The 15,695-nt window shown below is 39.1% G+C and overlaps 1 long non-coding RNA gene across 1 annotated transcript in view; it reads left to right on the top strand.

Annotated features, from left to right (window-relative positions):
- LOC131383789 (uncharacterized) overlaps positions 1-15,695 on the top strand; it is an 84,101-nt gene that overhangs the window by 32,565 nt on the left and 35,841 nt on the right. The window lies entirely within an intron of this gene.

Below are 15,695 nucleotides of genomic sequence, written 5' to 3'. Positions count from 1 at the left end.
ATCCACTGGTGGCTTAGTTGCTAAGGCAGTTACAGACAGCCTCACCTTTTTCTTAGGGGTCTCCTGTGTCTGGGATTTCGTATATGGCTGGCTGGTATTCCCAAGGTAAGTGACACCTCCTTTTTAAGAAAAGTATACACAGCCTACTTATGGGTCTATGTGACCTATCTTGTAAAGAGAAGATGACCACAAACACATCCTTGTGTTCCATAATGCTGGTAAGTTCCAGTGAGAAGAAAGAACATGAAAAAGTGCCCTGGGTAAATTTTAAAAAATAAAGTGAGATAGTCCATTGGCTCCTAGACTTCGTTGCCTTTGTGGAGAAAGCAGTAAGTATGGAGTGGTTTGTATGGGCTTACAAAGGATCCATGTTAGAACACAAGATGATGACTCTTTCTGGGAGCAAAGGCTGTGTGGTGGTGTAACTCCTCAGAAGAGGAGAGCACCCAGCAGAATTCTGCCTTCCTGAAGACAACTTCATCATTCGCCAGCACCAGAAGGAAAATTGGCCATCTGGGAGAGAGATGGCGGTCTGGGTTTTTCATCAGAGTTTGCCTGATCCAAGAGATTTTGCTGTTCTATGAGGTGAACAGAGGGTAAGACCCTGGGTTTCAAATTGTTTCTAAAGTCTCCCTAAATCCAGACTTATGCACCCACTCTGCCACGTGCTTTCTGCACCCTTCACAGGTGGATTCCACCTGCTAAACTAACAGAAGCACCATAGAAAATCTTTCTCTCTCGTGTGTCTCATCCAGGCACATCACCCCACCTTTTGAACTTCCCTCCTTCTTCAGAATGTTACTCAGACGCCATTGTCATTCTTGACACCATCACCTTCTCCATGTGTATCATGCTTAAGTCTTCATACACTTAAGTCTTTTCAACGCTGCCAATTATTTTCCCACCATACCCTGTGTATAAGGAGGTGTCATGATGCTTCTCAAGTAATTTCAGTGGAAGAACAAAGGAAGAGGACCAGTCACCTCCAACCTTGTCTCCTTGGCTCCAGGTCTTTTCCCACTCAACAGGGATTTCTCAGGAACTTCTAGGGGTTGATTCCATTTGTGGAGAATACCATTTGTTGATTCTCCTACATGTAAATGGATAGTCAAGATTTCATATACAGTTGATTTTATTATTCACGGTACTTATGTTATATAAATCCACCACAAACACTGTATTAGTAAATACTGAATAATTGCTCTAAGAGGAATACAGGATTAGGTTCATGTAAGCCTCTGGTCACAACATTTTCATCAACTAGAATGCTGGCACTTTTATTGCTAGTCTCTAGCGATTCATCAATTATAGTTTAAGTGTTCCTAAAATATACTGACTTCAATGGTGGACTTCCACTGTCAGTGAACCTGTGATTCTCAGCATCTACCTGTCTCTCTAGTTTCTGGGGCAGTGGTTTGTCCTGTGACCTTGATTCTTTGAAGGATCTAAGAATTGTTAATTTCTAGTTTTTTAGACTTTTTTCTTGTTGTGATGACAGGATTGACAACTTCCAAGCTCTTTACATGTCAGACTAGAAACCAGAAGTCTGCTCAGTTTTTCTTCATTCTTTTTTCTTTCTGTTCTAAGACTGTATAATATCTAATGATCGAGCCCCAAGCTTACTGATTCTTCTGCCAGCTCAAATCTACTTTTTAGTACCTAAAGTGAATCTTCATTTCAGGTATTCTACTTTTCAACTCCAGAATTTTTATTTGAGTCTTTAAACACTTTTTATTCCACTAACATTCTCCGTTTGATGAGTCATTGTCAACATACATTCCTTTCATTCTTTGAACATGGTTTTCTTTAGTTTTTTTGGAACATATTTATAATAGCTTCTTTGGCATCTTTGCCTTACAGGTCCAACATCTAGACCTCCTCAAAAGCAGTTTTTATTGCTGCTGTTTTTCCTATACAAGGGTTATACTATTTTGTTCTTTTGCCTCTCTAATAGTTTTTGAAATAATATATTGTAGCAACTCTGGATTCTGACACATCCCCTTTAGGGATTATTGATGTGGCTCTGTTTTGTTAGTTTGTTTAGTGGCTTGCTTGCACCAGCTTTGTAAATTCTATTCCCCCCCCACCGCCCCCCACCCCACAGTGTGTAGCCTTTACCCCAAGCCTGGCTTCTTAGAAGTCACCATTGGGTCAAAATATCTTAACATTTAGCCAGTGTTTGGTCAGGGGTTGTGCTTACGCTACTTGAGCTAGTAAGACTTCCACTCTTTGCTAATGTATCAGCGTGTGGCTTGGGAAATTCTTTCAATTCCACTCAAGTTCAGCTAGTACCTGTTACGGTTGGTCCTGAATGTGTGAAACACAGACATATGCACAGCCTTCCAGATAGAGATGATTATAGTCTTAGCATGTTTTAGCTCTTCCTCTTGTTCACTCTGTTAAACTGGGTGACTTGCTGTTTCATTTGTTGCTACTTGTTTTATGAAACTATTAGAGTTCTCTTAAGTGCTTGCCACTAAGATCTCTATTTTCAACAATGCCTTAATTCATGCATCCCTTCATGTTATGATTAAATACAGTCAGCCCCCCAGCTGAGCTGAGGAGCTTCTGGCCCTCCCATCTTGCTTCTTTCCCTGGGTATAACATCTACACTCTTGCACAGAAGTGGAGGACAAAGGGGAAAGCCTGATTTTCCTGAAGTGACACCTCTGCCCTACCAGTGGAATCCGGGGAAGCTTCTTAGCAGGGATACTCCTTCCTACAAGTGAGATCTTGGTAGGAAGATGAAGGCCTGAGGTCTTTTTAATGTACTCCTGCCAGTCTGGAGCCTCTATCCTATTAGTGGGAGCTGGGAGAATGATCTTTTTTTTTGGCTTGCCTTTCCTGGCATGAAACATCTACTCTGTAGAGAAAAGCTGAGGAGGAGGGCAATTGAGGTCCCAATATTCTTAGCCTCTCTTACCTTGGCAAGAGCCTCTGCTCTACAAGTGGGAGCTAGGTTGGGTATGGGAGCCCCAGTCTTCTTGGCTGTAGCTGCCTAAAATTGAGCTTCTCCATCATGGAACTAGGGTAGGTGAATAACAGACTACTGTAAGGTTATCAAGCTTGAATGAGAAGGTTTCAGTTTCTTAATATAATCTTTCTTCTGAGTCACTTTATTTCACTAGCAAATGTTTATTAGGTCTTTGATACACTCAAAACCATTTAAATTATTCTCCTAACACTTGAAGTCTAGAAATCAAATTTTTTAAACTCCATGGGGTCTCAAATTTCAGGACTCTATTTTCTTTCATTTTTGCTTATAATCCACTAATTTTCTCTGAGTTTATCTTTTTCTTACAATAGCTTCCAAATACAGCCAATAAAACAGCAAATATTACTAACATTCTGTTTTCTAATTATCTTCTGGAGCTGTCAACAAAGTAAGCATGTGTAGAGGAGACAATCAAACCAAATGTTTTATTTTGTTTTTTTGAGACAGGGTCTTGCTCTGTCACCCAGGCTGGAGTACAGCGACAAAATCACAGCTCACTCTAGCCTCGACCTCCTGGGCTCAAGAAATCCTCCTGCCTCAGACTCTCGAGTAACTGGGACTATAGGTATACACGACCACATCGGGCTAATTTTTGTATTTTTTGTAGAGACAGGGTTTCATCACATTGCCTAGGCTGGTCTTGAACTCCTGGGCTCAAGCAATTCGCCTAACTTGACCTCCCAAAGTGCTGAAATTACAGGTGTGAGCCACCACGCCTGGCCCAAACCAAATGTTTGGCTAGTACAAAACATAGATAAACATCTTTCCACTTCTGACATCAGTTTTCTCACTGCTCAACTACTAGGCCTATGCCATATTTTAGGTTTTTATTACATTAGCAGGACACTTCCAGGACCAATTTATTTGTACTAGAAAATGATTGCTATTTGCTGTTAATAATCAATCCCTAAATCTCAGTGGCTCAATACAATGAAGATACACCTTTTTTTCACCCACAAAGTTAATAAGGTGTTTTGTGAATGGCTTTCCATGTAACTACCCTCCAAGCAATGGGTCTCATCAGTAGATGAGATAAAGATAAGGAGTTTGGAGTGTCAGCAAATGGTATTGCTTCTGAAACAGCAATTATAGAATAGATGTAGAGGGGCAATGCAGGGCAGTGGTTCCAGGCCCACACCTGAGTCTGAAAGATTGACATGGTTGTGAGAATGAAACAGAATGATACACATGACTCCCTACAGTTCTCTCTAATATAATCCTAATTAGAGTTGTTTCCTTGTCTGTCTTCATAACTAGAATGGGAATTATATCCTTAAATAATATAAAATAGCTAACATCTTATGAGCACCATACATACATGATATTGTATAATCCTTGCAATGATCCAACAAACTAGATGCTATTGAGGCTCAGAGCAGATTCAGAATCTACATCTGTCTAAATCCAGAATGAGAGCTCTTAACACCTCTTGTACGTGTCTTCCTTGTAATCTTAACTCCTTGTCAATATTTGCTTTAGAAAAATGAGGCCCCACTTTTAATTTATAAATAAGGAACAAGTTGATTTTTAATGGCATGGATACTCACATGGAAATTTACAGAATACCTACCCCTATGTTAAATGGAAATTTAAAAATGAACAATTCTCTCTGCAAAAAGTCTTTATAATATTTGTGAATTGTAAAATCCTTATGAAAATATCTCTCTTACTAATCTGTCACAAGATGAATTAGGGAATGCCAGATAGAGATGCCGTGCAGTATAGCAAGCACTCTATCATATTATTGGCTTACGTAGTACTTATACTTTGTATACTCAAGCTTACAAAGTACTCCAGGGAAAAAGAGCAGTAGTGTTTGTATTTGTTTCCTAGGGCTGCCTTACAAAATATTAGACTGGGTGGCTTAAACGACAGAAATTTATTTTCTCACAATTCTGGAGGCAGGAAGTCCGAGATTAATGTGCAGAAGGATTGGTTTCCTTGGGGACCTCTCTTCTTGGCTAGCAGATGGCAGCCCTCTTGCTGCCTCTTCACATGGTCATTTCTCTGTGTATGCCTGCCCCTGATGTCTCCTCGTGTGTCCTACTCTCTAGGTCTTATAAGAACACCAGTCAGATTAGATTAGGACACATCCTAATGGTTTTATTTTAATTAGTCTTTAGAGGCAGTATGTCCAAATACAATCATATTCTGAGGTATTGGTGATTAAGGCTTCAACATATGAATTTGGTGGGAAGGTACAATTTAGTCCATAACAGTATGTAAAAAGGGTAATTGTACCCACCAAAAATTCCTTTTTAAATTGCAGTGAATCTTGTAAGAGGCCATGACTATTTTCTTTTGCTACTGAGACTTATATGATATCTAGTTTATATTTATATATTTTATGTAATTAACACCTTTATATACTTCTCATTAAGAAGAAGCAGAAGTCATATATACCAGAAAGCAACAGAAAAAATTTATTTTACACTTCAGAACTCTTACTGAACACTGTATTTTTGGTTGTAATTTGTATTTTCTTTAGGGGAAAAATGGTAATATTTAATGTAGAAAATCTTAGTAAATGGCATTCTATATATAGTAATTATTTTATATTTACAAATTTTTAGATTCACATATGCAATTCCAACACATGTAACTTATTTTATATGATGCATAACAAAATGTAGTGCAGCCAGGACTTACAGCAATAAGTAGTGGCACATATAGTAACATTCATATCTTGTGGATTGTCCACATATAGTTTTCTAAGTTTGTTCTGACTAGTTCACTTATTAATATCTTAAAAGCCTTTGTGGTCCACAGTGAACATTTATTCTCTAATAAAAATGTATTTTCTGTAATATCCTCTAGAAATATTTAGGAATCACATCTGGAATATGTTTTTTATAGAAACATTGCATGCTTTTATAAATATATTAAACAGGCTTATCCTCAGTAAGATTTCTTTTTTTTTTTTTTTTTTTCTTGAGACGGAGTCTCGTTCTGTCACTCAGGCTGGAGTGCAATGGCGCAATCTCGGCTCACTGCAAGCTCTGCCTCCCGGGTTCACACCATTCTCCTGCCTCAACCTCTCCGAGTAGCTGGGACTACAGGCGCCCGCCACCATGCCTGGCTAGTGTTTTTGTATTTTTAGTAGAGACGGGGTTTCACCATGGTCTCCATCTCCTGACCTCGTGATCTGCCCGCCTTGGCCTCCCAAAGTGCTGGGATTACAAGCGTGAGCCACCGCGCCCGGCATAAGATTTCTTAATACATAATAAGGTTTGCTTTTGACTGAAGGCTTTCTGTCACTACAAGTTCTAGTTGAAGATATTCCCATATTTATTTCTTATTCAGGGATGTTTTTCTTTATTAGTTCTCTTATGTCGACAGAGGGCTGAGCTGTGTCTGAAGGCTTTTACACATTGACTGCATTTACATGATTTTTTTTTCCCCTGCATGAGTTCTGTAATGTATGAGGTCAGGCTTTTGAGAAAATGCTTTTTAACACTCATTACATATATAAGGTTTCTCTCTAGTGTAAATTTTCTGATGTCTAATAAGGCATGACACTTCACTGAAAGCTCTCTCACAATTAGTTCACACAGAAGATTTCTCTCCTGTGTGTATTCTCTGATGTACAAAGAGGTGTGACTTCAGGCTGAAGGCTCTCCCATATTCATCACACACATAGGGCTTTTCTCCAGTATGAGTTCTCCTATAAATGCTGAGGTGTAAGTTTTGGAAAAAGGTTTTCCCACATTCACCACACTCACAGGGTTTCTCCCTGGTGTGAATTCTCTAACGATCAACAGATGTGACTTATGGGAGAAAGCTTTTCTGCATTCAACACACTCATAGGTTTTCTCTTGAGTATGGATTCTCAGGTGTATAATCAGATTTGATTCCCTGCTGAAGGTTTTCCCACACTTAGTACATATTAAGGGCTTTTCTCTCTTGTGATTCTCTTTTGCATAATGAGGTCTGACTTCTGGAAGGAGGCTTTTTCACGTTCACTATGCTCTTTTTTTGCATATCTTCTATTGCCACTAATTAAATCCAAATAGTTCAAATTCCTACCATATCAGCCACAGTTTGGGAATTTTTGAAATAAAGTTTGGGCTCAGATGAAATATATTTTTAAGAGCATTACAGTTGTCACCCCTTTCCTCTGTCTCAGTTCCCTGGTCCGTTAATGAAACATGCCTCAAAAGTGTTTATTGGTTCTCCTGGTGCCTCTGCATGTGGTTGGAAGTCTTGCCAGACTTCTAGAAAGAAGCACAATTAACTATATACTGGTAAATATATCTGCTAATGTATTATGACTCATAACTTTTTGTCATATTATGAGATTGAATCTTTACTTTCATGCATAATATACATATGGCCTACATACAAGAAATATCAAGGCTAAATGGAGCCTATCCCCCTGAGCATTTCAAGAAAGAAAACCACATTTAAAAAAAATTGCAGTAGTAGAAACAGAAACAGAATATGACAATGAACAAAGTATATATGGCTATATACAAATAGGATTTTGCAAACTGGGCAGAAACACTAAATAATCTTGAGGAATAGTAAAAAGGAACAAAGAAGGACAGTTGTAACAGGGTCAGTGGGGAGAGCTTATTTAGCAGAATTAAAACTGACCAGGGTGACAACAGTGATTGGAGAGATAAAGTAAGGACTGGATGAGGAACAGGAATATCTGAGCTGCAGCCTTATTAACTAACTGCTGGATTGCTATAGTTTAATCTTCATTTTTCTCTTTGCTTCTAGTATCTTTTGGCTCTTGTCTATTCCACCATCAACATTAAACTAATCTTACAAAATCATAAATTCTCTTTGCAAACAGAAACACCTAACCAGTACTTCAGAAAGCACTAATTTTAATCATACTTTAAAAATTATAATACTAATTTATTCTTTTATGGCTGTGAAGGCCCATGAATTTACATGTTTAATACGAGGAAAATTGGCCACAGGATAAGCCAAATCCTACTTATCTCAGGATTTGATTCACTACTGAATTCTAATTGCTGAGTTTTTCATCTATCTCATTCTATAATAGTTCAGGAATACTACATCAATCCTGACTATTAAATTCTGCCATCACCTTGTTCCCTACCTAGCCCATATGGAACAGGCATTGCAATTAAGTACAAAGGCTCTGATCCAGATTACCATGGTCTGAGTCCTAGCTCCATTACTAATTACGGACAGGGTAAGTTACTTGATCTCTTTGGGCCTCAATTTTCTCTTCTATAAAAAAGAATAGTAACAGTGACTACCTTGTAGTTGTGAGGATAGAATGAATCAATAGATTTAAGCACTCAAAATACTACCTGGCACATAATATGTTTTCAATGAAAGTCAGATGTTATTATTATATATATTATTACTGATCCTCAGACAAGTATGTGCTCCTTCCTTCCTCCCTCCCTTCCTTCCTTTCTTCCTTTCTTCCTCTTTTTTTGAGACAGGGTCTCACTCTATCACCCAGGCTGGAGTGCAGTGGGGTAATCTTGGCTCACTGAAACCTCCGCCTCCTGGGTTCAAGCAATTCTTCCACCTAAGCCTCTTGTGTGCCACCACGCCTGGCTAATTTTGTATTTTTTTGTAGAGACAGGGTTTCACCATGTTGGCTAGGCTGGTATCAAACTCCTGACCTCAAGTGATCTGCCTGCTTCGGCCTCCCAAAGTGCTGGGATTATAGACATGAGCCACTGTGGCCAACCCTTCTCACTTTCTTAATTCTGCTTTATACCATGATTTCCCAGCTTCTGGATATCATCAATGTGGACCCTTAAGTAGCAGATTTCTCAGTGTGGATCTAAATTCTTATCAACCTTCATTTTCACCTATTTTATAAACTTCTGACTGTACCTGACTACTATTACACTTGTGCTATCTACATCCAGAGCAATAAAGTCACTCCTTGGCTCAGAATTCTACAATTCTACTGAGCTTCCTGGTCCAGTTCCCAACATTAAGTCATTAGCTTATATGAATAGATTTACACTCTGTATCCAGTGTTGGTTCCCCAGAGGCCTCAACACAACTTTTGTCCCTTTTAGGCCACTAATCGTATTTTCAAAAGGAATAAGGCTAAGTTTGGGGGAGATGGAGAAGTAACATTAAAGAGGCTAGTTAGTTGAAGGACTTAAGAAGAATTTAAAAACCCTATGTTAGATAGGCCGGACACAGTGGCTCACCCCTGTAATCCCAGCACTTTGGGAGGCTGAGGCAGGTGGATCACCTGAGGTCGGGAGTTCAAGACCAGCCTGACCAACATGGAGAAACCCTGTCTCTACTAAAAATACAAAATTAGCCGGGTGTGGTGGCGCATGCCTGTAATCCCATCTACTCAGGAGGCTGAGGCAGGAGAATCACTTGAACTTGGAAGGCGGAGGTTGTGGTGAGCCAAGATCGTGCCATTGCACTCCAGCCTGGGCAGAAAGAGCAAAACTCCATCTCAAAAAAAAAAACAAACAAAAAACAAACAGAAAACCATTATGTTAGATAATGGACAACAATTGCAGATTTATTTTATCAAGCTCCTGATAGGATAAATAGAATGCTTTAGGTAAAAATATCTGGCAGAAACATTTAAGAAGATCTAAAGAATCAAATCAATAAATCCAACTGGAACAATAGAAGAAGAGAGAACTTTGGCCTCATTTTGGCTAATGTCAGTGGGAATGTAGAAAAAGAAGAAATATAAGAACATTTTTCAAATGTTAAGGAAAAACAAACTAGGGAGAAATAAGCTACTGGAATATTTTATTTAGGGAAATGACATAAGCTAACTTGAAAATCAACAGGATTCCTCTAGATGTTATGTGGGAAATGGGCTTTTGGAGAACATGTTTGAAAAGCAGGGAGACTAGTTAGGAATCTGTTGCACTCATTCAAGAGCTGATGATGGCTTAGAATAGGTGGAATCTGCAGAGGAAATGAATGGTGATCATATCTGGAGTGTATTATTGAGACCTCCATGGTAAGAAGCTTGATGAACCTGCTGAGTTACCCAATACAGAGAAAATTAGAAAGCAGAATACACTCAAAGGAAAATGAGACAATCCAGTGAAATTAAAAACTGATGAGGAAACAGAAATGAGACCATGTGAGTGTGGGGTTGCCCAAGTGCAAGTAGGGGCAAATTTTAGGACAGATGACAGTAATGTAATAATTATTGCTAATCTTTTTATGGTGTTAATTATGTGCTAGGCACATAAATGTTTTACGTATAAATTATTTTAAATCTCATTGCAACCTTATGAGTTAGATACTACTTTTATTCTTGTTTTATAGATGAGGGACTGAGGTATAAAGGTTAGTAACCTACCAAAATTCATACATCTATTGTGTGAATAGTGCTGGAGCTGATATTTAAATGAGGCAGTCTGATTTGAGTCTGTGCTCTTAACCACTATGTAATACACTAGTATAGTTACCAAAAAGTACATCAGGATGTAGGTAATTACTTAGAAGTATGACGGAGGCTTGGTTTTGGTCAATATCAGTAGGAACAGAGGGCAAGGTAGAATACTGTCTTCAGGAATTAAGGAGAGAATGGGAAGTGTGATTGTGAGTAGAAATTAATTATCTGAAGCACGTTATAAGAAATAAAATAGAAGATAATAAATTAGAATAAAATGATAGCTCAATAGATATAGGGTCTAAGAGCTGGAGATATATTTACCAAATACTTGAGGATATTAAATAATGATGTTAAATTGTTTTGGGGGTGGTAAGCACTCTTTTTGAAGATACCATTACCTATTAGAGATTTATACTAATATTTATTGATGGAATAAGATCTCAGGAATTTGCTTCAAAATGTTGTGAGAAGAATAGAGGGTATGTGAATGGAGAACAGATGAAACATTGGCCTTAGGTTGATAGTTGTTGAAGCAGAGTGATGGGCACACAGAGGTTTATCATACTCCTTTGTAGGCTAGGTATGTGTTTGAAATTGGCTATGTTTGTAGTAGATTGAATAGCCTCCCCCAAATAATCATGTTTATTCAAAACCTCAGAATGTGACCTTGTTTGAAAATAGGGTCTTTGCAGATGTTATCAGTTAAGGATCTTGAGATGAAATCATCCTGGGTTTAGGGTGGGACCTAAAAACAGTTACTTGTATCCTTATAAAAAGGGGGAGACGATGCAGAGGCACAGAGAAAATGGCCATATATAGACTGAAGAAGAGATTGAAATTATGCAGCTACAAGTTAAGAAATGCCTGGGGCCACCAGAAGCTAAAAGAGGAAGAGGATTCTTTCTTAGAGCTTTCAGGGGGAGCATGGCCTTGATGACTTCTCTCAATGTCCTAAATGAAATTGATAGGAATCATGGACAAAATACACCTGAAGAGGCCAGTTTCACTCTCTAAAAGCCATGCAAGGAAGAGCATTCATGTGGGAAGCTGATTCAGGGCAATGGTGCTCAAGTAGATAAGGAGTTATGTCAAATATTGACAATTATTCCTAAAGGTCCAAGGCCTTTAAAAAAGTCCTGTAGAATATTTCTCAAAGATGCTGATATGGTTTCGATCTATGTCTCCAGCCAAATGTCATGTTCAATTGTAATCCTCAGTGTTGGAGGTGGGGCCTGGTGGGAAGTGATTGGATCATCGGGGCAGTTTCTCATAGTTTAACACCACCACACTTGGTCCTGTCATCACGATAGTGGGTTCTCATGAAACCTGTAGATGTCTATTAGGTCTGCTTGGTCCAGAGCTGAGTTCAAGTCCTGAATATCCTTGTTAATTTTCTGTCTTGTTGATCTGTCTAATATTGACAGTAAGGTGTTAAAGTCTCCCACTATTATTGTGTGGGAGTCTAAGTCTCTTTGTAGATCTTTAAAAATTTGCTTTATGAATCTGGGTGCTCCTGTATTGGGTGCATATATATTTAGGATAGTTAGCTCTTCTTGTTGCATTGATCCCTTTACCATTATGTAATGGCCTTCTTTGTGTCTTTTGATCTTTGTTGGTTTAAAGTCTGTTTTATCAGAGACTAGGATTGCAACCCCTGCTTTTTTTTGCTTTCCATTTGCTTAGTAAATATTCCTCCATCCCTTTATTTTGAGCCTATGTTTTTAGTAGAGATGGGGTTTCACCGTGTTAGCCAGGATGATTTCGATCTCCTGACCTCGTGATCCACCTGTCTCGGCCTCCCAAAGTACTGGGATTACAGGGGTGAGTCACTGTGCCCAGCCCATTTTTAAAAATAATTTGTTTCTTTGTTGATATTCTCTATTTAATGTTATATTGTCATCAGACTTTACTTTTTTTTGTTGGTTCCTTCACTTGTTTAATCATGATTTTATTGAATTATCTGAATATATTTATACTAGCTGCATTATTATTATTATTATTGTTGTTATTAATCAGTAGAGATGAGGTCTTACTATGTTGTCCAGGCTGGACTCAAACTCCTGGGCTCAAGCAATCGTCCCACCTTACCCTTCCAAGTAGCTGGAACTAAAGGTGAATGCTACTGCTCCTGCATATATTAGCTGCTTTGAAGTGTTTGTCTGCTATGTCCAAAACATAGACTCTTTCAAAGCCATTTTCTGTTGTCTCCTTTTTCTCCTGCATAGGAGTCACATTTTTCTGTCTCTTCACATATTTCATATTTATTTTTGTTGAAAACAAGACATTTTAGAGAATGTGTTGTAGCAGTCCAGATACTGATTCTGTCCCCCAGGAGCTTGTTGTTTTTATTTCTTACTTGTATATGTGTTTAGTGGCTTGGCTGGACTATTTTAATAATGTGTATTTCCCTGTAGTATACACCATCTTTTATACTTCTGTTACTTTTCTGATAGTGCAGCCTTGGGCATGGACAGAGTTATCCTGGGATGACAGTAACTTTTAATAGGGCTCTCTATAACTATCTCTTTCTCTGATCTCCCTGTTAAGCTATCTGCATCTCTTGGTATCACACCTAGCCTTTGGCTTCCACTAATTGTTTGATCATTGCCTCATTGTTTTTGGCAGTGTCCTAAGGCATAAAGTGTTCCACAGTCTGATATAATTAAATTCAGATTCTTACAAGAGTGGTCTTTGAGGCCAGTCCTTGAGGTTTGTTCTGACTCCGGGAAGGCTTAGATGTTTCCCTCACCCCATCAATCTGTCTGGTGAACTTCTATCTGGGCTTTAGCTTGCTCTCATAACACTACCAGCTTCCTCTTAATTGCTTACTATTAAAATACCAATTATATTTGAAAGTACCCTTATGCTTGAACTTCCCCACTCAACTGTTCCAAATACAATCAGTTACTTGGGGAAAGCTTCAAAGTTCCTCTTTGTTCTTACAATCTTCCTCTCTGTCTCTGGGCAAACCTGCATGCCAATTATCTGGAGATGGAGTCAGGGACAGTGGCCCCCTTCTCTTGGCATGACACCTCTGCTTTACCAGCAGAGCACTGGGTGGGGGCAATAGCCTCTGGTCTTCTTGACTTGCTTCTCCTGGCATGAAAACTCTGCCCTAACAGTGAGCTAAGGCAAGTAGGTCCCCAGTATTCTTGGCTTGTAACACATGGGGTAGAGCCTTTGCTCTAGGAGTGGAGGCTGGGAGGAGAAACTGCCCCATTCTTTTTTGATTTTTGAGACAGGGTGTCACTCTGTTGCCCAAGCTGGAGTGTAGTGGCATCATCTCAACTCAATGCAGCTTTGACCTCCTGGGCTCAAGCAGTCCTCCCTCCTCAGCTTCACAAGTAGCTGGGACTATAGGTGTACACCCCCATACCTGGATAATTTTTTTTTTATTTTTGTCGAGACAAAGTCTGGCTATGTTGCCAGGGCTGGTCTTGAATTCCTGTGCTCAAGCAATCCTTCACCTTGGCCTTCCAAAGAGCTGGGATTATAGGTGTAAGACATGCTTTGTGAGAGCCCTATTGTTGCCTACAATAAAACTTCTGTAACACAGAGCTAAGAGAATGAGAAAAGTTGGAGACCTGCCCCTCATGGGGAGATGCCACAGTTCTAGACTGGAAAATGAGAAAGAAGAAGCTCTGTTTCTTGACCACATCCCCTTGGAATGAAGCTTTCATCATGCTGAGCTATGGGTAGGGGAAGAGGAGATTGTGGCTTAAATACCACAGAATCTCAAAGTTCTTACCAAGATTTATTGGATTTTCTTAAATAAATGTTTTTTCATTTTCAGTGATCCTTAGGACAATTTCCAGAGCTTTGAAATGTTTTTTTAGTTGTTTGTTTTTTACATTTTTTTCAACTTATCATTTATGGTAGTTTTTTGGAGAGAGAAGGTCTGGAGCTCCTTAAACCACCATGTCCCCTGTGCTTCACAGATGAAACAAACAAAAGAAGACTCCAAAAGGTGAAGAGAAGGCATACTAGTTAGGGACTTTGGGATTCAATGCGCTGAGTTTCCTGGGTTTTCTTTTTGGCTTATGTATCCCAGGCCTGGAATTGAAGAATATGGTAACCCAGAAACATCAATTGACACAGGCTAGAGTCCTACCCCCAACTCACCCCTCAAAAGCCTGGTTGCTTTAGCTAGAGAAAACTTATAAAAATTCATACAAAGTAACTGCTGTACTGCAGTGAAACACCATGGAAAAATCTGTAGCTTCATCCTGACTTCTATGGATTAAATTTACCCTCCCCCACAAAATTCATATATTAAAGTCTTAACCCTGTGAACCACAAATATCTGAGACACATTTCAGTCAATTTAGAAAGCTCATTTTGCCAAAGTTAAAGACACATGCCCATAACACAGCCTCAGGAGGTCCTGATGACATGTGCCCGAGGTTGTCCAAGCACAGCTTGAATTTATACATTTTAGGGAGACATGAAACATCAATCAATATATGTAAGATGAACATTGTCTTGGTCTGAAAAGGCAGGACAATTTGAAGCAAACGCAGGACAACTCCAAGTGGGAAGGGGGTTTCCAGGTCATAGGAAGGTAAGAGACAAATGGTTGCATTCTTCTGAATTTCTGATTAGCCTCTCCAAAGGAGGCAATCAGATACGCATTTATCTCAGTGAGCAAAGGGATGACTTTGAATAGAATGGGAGGCAGGTTTGCCTTAAGCAGTTCCCAGCTTGACTTTTCCCTTTAGCATAGAGATTTGGGGACCCCAAAATTTATTTTCCTTTTTTTTCCACACTCTCAGTTCATCCATTTATTATTATTATTTATTTATTTATTTTTTATTATTATTATACTTTAAGTTCTAGGGTACATGTGCACAACGTGCAGGTTTGTTACATATGTATTACATGTGCCATGTTGGTGTGCTGCACCCATTAACTTGTCACTAACATTAGGTATATCTTCTAATGCTATCCCTCCCCCCTTCCCTCACCCCACAACAGGCCCCGGTGTGTGATGTCCCCCTTCCTGTGTCCAAGTGTTCTCATTGTTCAATTCCCACCTATGAGTGAGAACATGCAATGTTTGGTTTTTTGTCCTTGCGACAGTTTGCTGAGAATGATGGTTTCCAGCTTCATCCATGTCCCTACAAAGGACATGAACTCATCCTTTGTTGTGGCTGCATAGTATTCCATGGTGTATATGTGCCACATTTTCTTAATCCAGTCTATCATTGTTGGACATTTGGGTTGGTTCCAGGTCTTTGCTATTGTGAATAGTGCCACAATAAACCTACGTGTGCATGTGTCTTTATAGCAGCATGATTTATAATCCTTTGGGTATATACCCAGTAATGGGATGGCTGGGTCAAATGGTATTTCTAGTTCTATATCCCTGAG

This window comes from Hylobates moloch, unplaced genomic scaffold, assembly GCF_009828535.3.
Source record: "Hylobates moloch isolate HMO894 unplaced genomic scaffold, HMol_V3 SCAFFOLD_6, whole genome shotgun sequence".
Lineage (NCBI taxonomy): Eukaryota > Metazoa > Chordata > Mammalia > Primates > Hylobatidae > Hylobates > Hylobates moloch.
This window is presented reverse-complemented; position numbering and strand designations above follow the sequence as displayed.